This window comes from Ruditapes philippinarum, unplaced genomic scaffold (assembly GCF_026571515.1).
Source record: "Ruditapes philippinarum isolate M1 unplaced genomic scaffold, ASM2657151v2 ctg8960_1_1_1_1, whole genome shotgun sequence".
In the NCBI taxonomy this organism is placed as follows: domain Eukaryota; kingdom Metazoa; phylum Mollusca; class Bivalvia; order Venerida; family Veneridae; genus Ruditapes; species Ruditapes philippinarum.
Window position 1 is genome coordinate 3,423 of NW_026866386.1, and position 9,993 is coordinate 13,415.

Sequence of the window (9,993 nt, forward strand, 5' to 3'; positions counted from 1 at the left end):
GACGATGCCCTTATCGTGTGTAATTTTAAGCAATTTAAAACATTAAGGTAAGTAATAAAATTATGAAAAAAGTTTTTTATTTTTTAATAATAACTTTACGGAATGAATAGCATGATTGATGACACATTTGTTTTTTTTTAAATTACCAATGTTCATTCCCCTTGAAATGCCCCATGTAAGTCATACACGGTTGTATTGAGATTTTTATTTCCTTATATGGAAGTATAAATTGATTATACACATGTTACATGAGGTTACGAATGCACGAGTTGTGCGTGCGTATCATAAAGTGTACTTGCAATAGTTAGCGAGCATGTCAAACAGAAATATTGAAATTTATAGTAAATGGTCAACAATTCAAGATATTATTGGACCAGCAAATCAATGGCCACATTCAATCAGGATATATTTCTGGACTCCAAATTTAAATCATTTTCAGAGAATACTTATATCAGCATTTGTTTATGTAAATGGACTTAATCCTGAAATATTTATAGATAGAATGGGTTTGGCACGTGACCGCGCCGCGTCAAATCATTTTAAGCGCTATTTAGACTTTTTCATAGTGGACATTATATAGTAGACCTGTCTTTATATGCATTTATGCAATTATGCCCCTTTTTAACTTAGAAATTTTGGTTAAAGTTTTTTGTAAAGTCAAATATCTCAATTATTGCTTGAGATATTCAATTGAAACTTACAATACTTATTTATAGTAACAAGGTACATCAGATTGACAAGTTGGATAACTCTGCCTACAATATTGACAGAATTATGCCCCTTTGGAACTTAGAAATTTTTGTTAAAGTTTTTTTATAAAGTCAAATATCTCAATTATTGCTTGAGATATTCAATTGAAATTTAAAATACTTTTTTATAGTAACAATGTACATCAGTTTGCAAAATTGCATAACTCTGTCTGCAAAATTTGCAGAATTATTTGCCCCTTTGAAAGTTAGAAATTTTGGTTAAAGGTTAAAGGTCTTCAAAGATATTTACTTGAAACTTTACACATGCACTTAGGGTCATAATTGGAGGGTCATAATTGTATGTCACTGACCAAGTTCCATAACTCTATCTTGCATTAAGGCTGATTCATATTCCCTTTTCTACTTAGTCTCTTGGTTAATGTTTACATGCAAGTTTTACATATCTCAATAACTATTAAAGATATTTATTTAAAACTTCACATATGCATTTAGGGTCATAATTGTAGGTCACTGACAAAGATCCATAATTCTATCTTGCATTTAGGCTGATTTTTCTCCCCTTTTTCAACTTAGAAATTCATGGTAAAGTTTTGCTTGTAAGCTGTTATCTCAATAAGTACTGAAGGGTTTGTGCCTTTTTGGGACAATTTTATGCATTCATAATAATAAAGCAGTGATTTACTTGATAAAACATCTTAATAACAAGCCTTTGTACCTTTTCTGTCAAATTTATGTATTCATAGGTTATTAGTATTATTATACTCAATAAAACACCCTTGTGACATTAACCTTCCGAATAGTCAAGCCAATACTGTATAATTGGCCTATAACATGAATTTATAAAAAAAAAATTGGCCCTTTAGTGAACTTAAAAAATTTAACATTATGAAGGCTCTTTTACTATCAAGCACTTAGAATAGTCGAGCATGCTGTCCTACTGACAGCTCTTGTTTTAAGTTACTATCGCATGATTAAATGGGGCGCTATTAGGAAAGAGCAGTATAATTACACACACGTGCATAAAATGTATATTCGATTTGCTATATCTTATGCCAGCCCGCATAGCTCAATCGGTAAGAGCGCGAGACTTGTAATCTCGACATTGTGGGTTCGATTCCCGGGCTGGCCAACTAAAATTACTAATCAGTCTTTCGGATGAGACTTTATTACCCCCAAAAGAAAGCCAAACCCCATTTTCAATAATATAGACCCCCGATCTGGGGATATATCTTCCCCTTCAGTGGCATTATAAAGTTTGTTTGTAAAGAATTCGCTCTGTACGCATTATTGTACTCATTGTCCACGGGGACGTTGCCTCATCATATATATGGTATTCATTCCGTAAAAAAATGCATTCAGAAATTACCCCAAAACACTGCCAAGCCCCATTTCCTGTAGCATACATAATAAAATAAATGCGTTGTCTGTCTATATATAATCCGGTCTTCGTCCCCGGGGACGTTGCCTCGTGTTATATATGCTATTCATTCCGTAATGAAACATCATTAAGACAGTTACCCCCAAAAGAATGCCAAGCCCCATTTTCTACAATATAGACCCCCGAAGAAAACCCTCTTCCGGGGAGAAATCTCCCCCTTCAGAGGCATTATAAAGTTTGTTAGTGTAAGATATTTTACCTCTATATATATAATCCGGTCTTCGTCCCCGGGGACGTTGCCCACAGCACTTTCAAGTAATGATAATTGCGTTATAAGATATATATTTGTTTGAAAAAGTCATTAAGATACTTCCCCCAAAAGAAACCAAGCCCCATTTATAAAATAAAAGAACCCCCCAAGAAAACCCTCTTCCCGGGAAAACTTCCCTTTACGAGGCAAAAGAAATGATCGAATATTTCATATCGCGACTGTATATATATAATCCGGTCATTGTCCCCGGGGACGATGACCGGATTATATATATAGACAGAGCGAATTCTTTACAAACAAACTTTATAATGCCACTGAAGGGGAAGATATATCCCCGGAAGAGGGTTTTCTTCGGGGGTCTATATTATTGAAAATGGGGCTTGGCTTTCTTTTTGGGGTAACTATCTTTATGATGTTTCATTACGGAATGAATAACATGTATAACACGAGGCAACGTCCCCGGGGACGAAGACCGGATTATATATAGAGAGACGATGCCCTTATGTGTGTAATTTTTAGGTAAGTAATAAAATTATAAAAAAAGTTTTTTTTTTTATTTTTTAATAATAACTTTACGGAATGAATAGCATGATTGATGACACATTTGTTTTTTTAAATAACCAAAGTGCATTCCCCTTGAAATGCCCCATGTAAGTCATACACGGTTGTATTGAGATTTTTATTTCCTTATATAGTAGTATAAATTGAATATACACATGTTACATGAGGAGAGGAATGCACGAGTTGTGCGTGCGTATCATAAAGTGTACTTGCAATAGTTAGCGAGCATGTCAAACAGAAATATTGAAATTTATAGTAAATGGTCAATAATTCAAGATATCATTGGACCAGCAAATCAATGGCCACATTCAATCAGGATATATTTCTGGACTCCCAAATTTAAATCATTTTCAGAGAATACTTATATCAGCATTTGTTTATGTAAATGGACTTAATCCTGAAATATTTATAGAATAGAATGGGTTTGGCACGTGACCGCGCCGCGTCAAATCATTTTGAAGCGCTATTCAGACTTTTTCATAGTGGACATTATAGTAGGTCTTTATATGCATTTAACATCACTAACAGACGATATGAGTATTTAAACGGGGAAATAAGGATATACCAGCATAGAAGCTTACAGAATTAGTAAGTTCAGGTATGATTTTTTTTATTTACGGAATATACAGATTATTAATGTAATACTTTGATCCAATCAAATCGCTTCACGGAAAATGCCGACATAACGTTACTCTTGACAACCAATATACGGCTGTCAAATTTAAAGCAAGCGCTCCAGTGATCCAGATCAACTTGAAAAGTGCATTGTCCCCCGGGGGACGAAGACCGGATATTGCCTTGGACTTTTCTATTTTTAGTAACAGATACCTTGACCAAATAGGGATCCAAATGCAATACCAACGGGTGTTTCCACATACAGTTGCTATATACCAAGTTTGATTACAAAACCTCATTCCAAACTCTAGTTATCGTCCGGAAACCATGATGTAGACCGGCCGACCTTACAAGCTGACTCCTATATATCCCCCTAAACTTGGTTTGTGGGGATATAATTATATACAAAAGTACATTTTTCCTTAAAAGCTCCTTATGTTAAACCCAGTATTGTTTTTATTATGTACAGCAGTTCATTAATCTGTCCATCTATTACAGGTAGATCTTAATAATGGAAATTTAGTAGCTCATTATGTTTCACCCAATATCTCTTTATTATGGACAGTTTTGCTCCTTATCTGTCTATGTAATGCATGTAGATCTTAATAATGGACATTAGTAGCTCATTATGTTTAACCCACTATCTCTTTATTATGGACAGTTTAGCTCCTTATCTGTCTATCTATTATATGTAGATCTTAATAATGGACATTAGTAGCTCATTATGTTTAACCCACTATCTCTTTATTATGGACAGTTTACCTCCTTATCTGTCTATCTATAACATGTAGATCTTAATAATGGACATTAGTAGCTCATTATGTTTAACCCACTATCTCTTTATTATGGACAGTTTACCTCCTTATCTGTCTATCTATAACATGTAGATCTTAGTAGCTCCTAATATTTATCCCAGTATCTTTTTATTATGGACAGTTTAGCTGTTGGTCACTTCAGATTATTGGTTTTGTCAGTTTTTAGCTTGACTATTCGATAAGAATAAGTAGAGCTATTGCAGTCACCCGAGTGTCGGCGTCGGTGTCGGCGTAACCACTTATGTTAAAGTTTTTGTAATAGTTCAAATATTTTCAAAGTCCATTGACATATGGCTTTGAAACTTTGCACACTTGTTCACCATCATGACCCCAACCTGTAGACAGGAGGAGGTAACGCTATCAAGCATTTTGACAGAATTATGCCCCTTTTTCGACTTAGAATTTATGTTACAGTTTTTGTAATAGTTCAAATATTTTCAAAGTCCACTGACATATGGCTTTGAAACTTTGCACACTTGTTCACCATCATGACCCAAACCTGTAGACAGGAGGAGGTAACTCTATCAAGCATTTTGACAGAATTATGCCCCTTTTTTGACTTAGAATTTATGTTAAAGTTTTTGTAATACCTTAAATATTTTCCAAGTCCATTGACATATGGCTTTGAAACTTTGCACACTTGTTCACCATCATGACCCCAAGTTGTAGACACGAGGAGGTAACTCTATCAAGCATTTTGACAGAATTATGCCCCTTTTCGACTTAGAATTTATGTTAAAGTTTTTGTAATACCTCAAATAAGTTCATTGACATATGGCTTTGAAACTTTGCACACTTGTTCACCATCATTACACCAACCTGTAAATAGGAGGAGGTAACTGTATCAAGCATTTTTTTTTTACTATCAAGCACTAAGAATAGTCGAGCGTTGCTGTCCTACCGACAGCTCTTGTTACTTTTAAAGTTTAGTGATTAGAAGTGTATTACATTGCATTGGAATAAACAAAAAGATGACAAATTATTTCAAAGAGGATGCGCGGTGTGAAAGAATCATGTTGTTAAACTAAATGTCAAGGTCTTAGTTATTTTAGAGTGATTGATATTCCTCATTATTCAATTTATCAGTATAGTGACAGTACATGTTCAAGGGTGTGATTCTTCCTTCTATCAGAGAATTTCCTTTTTTTAGAATAAGTCCATTCTGCTTAAAAAGGACTCTTGCTAAATGGGTAGGGTATGTTCCTCTTTTGAAATGCTTGTGCAATCACATCCCTGATGTTTGTGTTGTGCTTAACTTAATAATTGTTACAAAGTATTACAAAAAAAAAAATACCACACTTGCTTAAAGGTCAAGGCCACTGTGTGCAATTTCACTGTGGATACCAGCTTTATAAATGACTTATATTGTAAACTTTTACAGATTATTCATAGTTACCATATAAGTTTTCTTTGATTTATGAATAAAACCCTATTTAAATAAAGCAAGTAAATGATTTTGTCACTTCACCCCAGAGTGTGGACACATACTTCTAAAGAGCACTTTTTTCTTTGATAGAAGAGACTGGTTAGATTCATGACTGCCAAAACTGCAAATAATTGAGTATTGAGTATTAATTTTGCCTTGCAATATATTTAAAATTAAATATTTTAGTATGTTTTTGTCTTATTTTTAAACTAGCTCTTCATTATGGACATTTTAGCCCATAAATAGCATGTTTATTAAGTTTAGGTGTGGCTTTGAAAACTACCCCTTTATTATAGACATTTTAATCCATAAATAAAATGTTGGTACAAAATATTGCAGCACTTAATCTCGGACATTTTTTTTAGCCCCTAGTCCATTTAGCACATAAATCTTGAATGTTGGTCCGTCCGTCCGTCCGTTAGCAATTTGGTTTCCGGAGCATAACTTAAGTTCCATTTGGCCCACAATATTCAAACTTCATATGATGATTGTCCATATTGGGTAGAAGACCCCTATTGATTTTGGGGTCATAAGGTCAAAGGTCAAGGTCACTATGACCTTAAAACTGAAAACAGTTTCCGGAGCATAACTTAAGTTCCATTTGGCCCACAGTGTTCAAACTTCATAGGATGATTGTCCATATTTGGTAGAAGACCCCTATTGATTTTGGGGTCACAAGGTCAAAGGTCAAGGTCACTATGACCTTAAAACTGAAAACAGTTTCCGGAGCATAACTTAAGTTCCATTTGTCCTACAGTGTTCAAACTTCATAGGATGATTGTCCATATTTGGTAGGAGACCCCTTTAGATTTAGGGGTCACAGGTCAAAGGTCAAGGTCACTATGACCTTAAAACTGAAAACAGTTTCCGGAGAATAACTTAATTTCCATTTGGCACACAGTGTTCAAACTTCATAGGATGATTGACGATATTGGGTAGAAGACCCCTATTGATTTTGGGGTCACAAGGACAAAGGTCAAGGTCACTTTTACCTTAGAACCGAAAACAGTTTCCGGAGCATAACTTAAGTTCTATTTGGCCCACAGTGTTCAAACTTCATAGGATGATTGTCCATATTGGGTAGAAGACCCCTATTGATTTTGGGGTCACAAGGTCAAAGGTCAAGGTCACTATTACTTAGAAATTGAAAACAGTTTCTTGAGCATAACTTTAGTTCCATTTAGCCCACAATATTCAAACTTCATAGGATGATTGTCCATATTGGGTAGAAGACCCCTATTGATTTTGGGGTCACAAGGTCAAGGTCACTATTACCTTAAAACTGAAAACAGTTTTCGGAATATAACTTAAGTATCATTTGGCCTACTGTGTTTAAACTTCATAGTATGATTGTCCATATTGGGTAAAAGACCCCTAATGATTTTGGGGTCACAAGGTCAAAGGTCAAGGTCACTTTTACCTTAGAATTGAAAACAGTTTCTGGGACATAACTTAAAGTTCCATTTGGACCACAATATTGAAACTTCAAAGGAGGATTTTTATTTGAAGGAGGTAATACTTTATTTTAGTTCCATGTCTTACAAATGCTTCATCTTTACTAAAAAAAAAAACACTTTCGGGCATATAATGCTCCCCCTGGCGGTGCTCTTGTTATAACATAAACTGCTCATTTCATTTTGATAACTATATTTCAGACATCTATAAAAACAGAGATTACAACATATAAACAGTACTATAGTAATGAGAGATGGTTTGAGGAATGAGGTTGCCAAGCAGCAAAGAATTGAGAAAGAAATGCATTAAAAAATGTGAACAACAGAAAATGATCATTTCAAAATTGAACACTATGATTGATCAGGCAGAGGAACAGATGATAAAATTAAGAAATAGATATGAAAAAGCCATAACACATAGGAATGAGAGGTTTGTATGATTGTTTCTGGATGACTGTGATTACATTTGTAGCCTATCTCAATGGAGAGAACGTGTTTTAGATTTAAGTATCTACAGATTCAAAATCAAATTTAGTTTGTTCATGTACAGTCAATTTTATTTGTAAAGTATTATGTATATGAACATTTATAAACAAAATGTTTAAATAAATAAGAAGCACATAATTCTCTTCATTAAACTTCTTGAGGTAAATAATGACCACTAAAATTAAGTTTCTATAGCAACCAAACAGAGGTGATAAATGTTGCTTATTGCACAAATAACCCAAGATAAATGTGTTGCTCATGTTGCAATAGGTAAATTTATTATTGAACATGTGATATAATCAAATACTGATTTAGATAATAAAATGCATAACTGCATAGTGTATATTTCATAACTTTTTCATTTCTTTAATTAACTATTACTGTATTTATTTTATCACAGAGGTATTGAAAGAAAGAAAATTGATTGAAAGAAATGAGGTGTGCATTTTCTAGGAAAAAGTTAACATTCAAGGTAAAGCTTTTTGTATATTCATCTTAAAATACAAATGTACATACTTTGATTTTTGTTTAATCATTAAATGAATAGATCAATTTACATTTTGAATTACATACTACATGTTAAAATTATAAAATGACATCAGACAATTATGAATCTCATTCTGAAATGTCTTTTTCTGCAATAAAACTTATAAAATCAAATTGTGTATTTTGAATACTTGGTAAAGTAACAAATAATTAGTGCAGAAAAATGTCAAAATGCAGCAATTAACATTTCTCTTCTAATTAAGTAATGGCACATATTTTTTCAGAATTGAGGCTCTTTCTCATAGATTTATCAGTTTAATATCATCTTTTGTAGATCAAATGATCCGGAATGGTAACGTAGAGTTGCAAACTAGGGAAGAAGAGATCCGGTTTATACAGATGAACAAAGAGAAATGCTCTCCATGCTCAAACACCTAACAGAATCTTGAAGGAGAACTAGTCAATTTACAAATACAGGTAACTTATTAATCTTGAAGGAGAACTAGTCACTACAAATACAGGTAACTTATTAATCTTGAAGGAGAACTAGTCAATTTACAAATACAGGTAACTTATTAATCTTGAAGGAGAACTAGTCACTACAAATACAGGTAACTTATTAATCTTGAAGAAGAACTAGTCACTACAAATACAGGTAACTTATTAATCTTGAAGGAGAACTAGTCAATTTACAAATACAGGTAACTTATTAATCTTGAAGGAGAACTAGTCACTACAAATACAGGTAACTTATTAATCTTGAAGGAGAACTAGTCACTACAAATACAGGTAACTTATTAATCTTGAAGGAGAACTAGTCACTACAAATACAGGTAACTTATTAATCTTGAAGGAGAACTAGTCACTACAAATACAGGTAACTTATTAATCTTGAAGGAGAACTAGTCACTACAAATACAGGTAACTTATTAATCTTGAAGGAGAACTAGTCAATTTACAAATACAGGTAACTTATTAATCTTGAAGGAGAACTAGTCACTACAAATACAGGTAACTTATTAATCTTGAAGGAGAACTAGTCAATTTACAAATACAGGTAACTTATTAATCTTGAAGGAGAACTAGTCACTACAAATACAGGTAACTTATTAATCTTGAAGGAGAACTAGTCACTACAAATACAGGTAACTTATTAATCTTGAAGGAGAACTAGTCACTACAAATACAGGTAACTTATTAATCTTGAAGGAGAACTAGTCACTACAAATACAGGTAACTTATTAATCTTGAAGGAGAACTAGTCAATTTACAAATACAGGTAACTTATTAATCTTGAAGGAGAACTAGTCACTACAAATACAGGTAACTTATTAATCTTGAAGGAGAACTAGTCACTACAAATACAGGTAACTTATTAATCTTGAAGGAGAACTAGTCACTACAAATACAGGTAACTTATTAATCTTGAAGGAGAACTAGTCACTTTACAAATACAGGTAACTTATTTATTATCTACTACATAAACTTTTCTATCTCCAACGTTTCGAGGGGTTAAACCCCTCTTTATCAAGGAGTTACTGTTTATTTTTATATAAATCACATATTTATCTTCTTACATGTCTTATCTTTAACTATGTTATGCATACAGGAAATGACGTCATTGACGTCAACAATAAAAATTACGCAAAATATGATGATGATGTTTTCCGTCAAAATTGTTCCACTGCATAACGTTGCTCCCCTTATTTAATATTATTTATAATATTAACATAGCAAGAATTATGAAACTTATCTCATTGAAAATACATTAAAAATAATACTTATAATTAT

At 33.1% G+C, this 9,993-nt stretch overlaps 1 long non-coding RNA gene across 1 annotated transcript; it reads left to right on the top strand.

The window, feature by feature from the left end:
- The first annotated feature begins 7,434 nt into the window (after positions 1 to 7,434).
- On the top strand, positions 7,435 to 8,673 carry LOC132732366 (uncharacterized). The gene is made up of 3 exons (XR_009626018.1): positions 7,435 to 7,660; positions 8,117 to 8,188; positions 8,537 to 8,673. It is a non-coding gene; the product is annotated as an uncharacterized LOC132732366 (long non-coding RNA).
- The last annotated feature ends 1,320 nt before the right edge of the window (positions 8,674 to 9,993 follow it).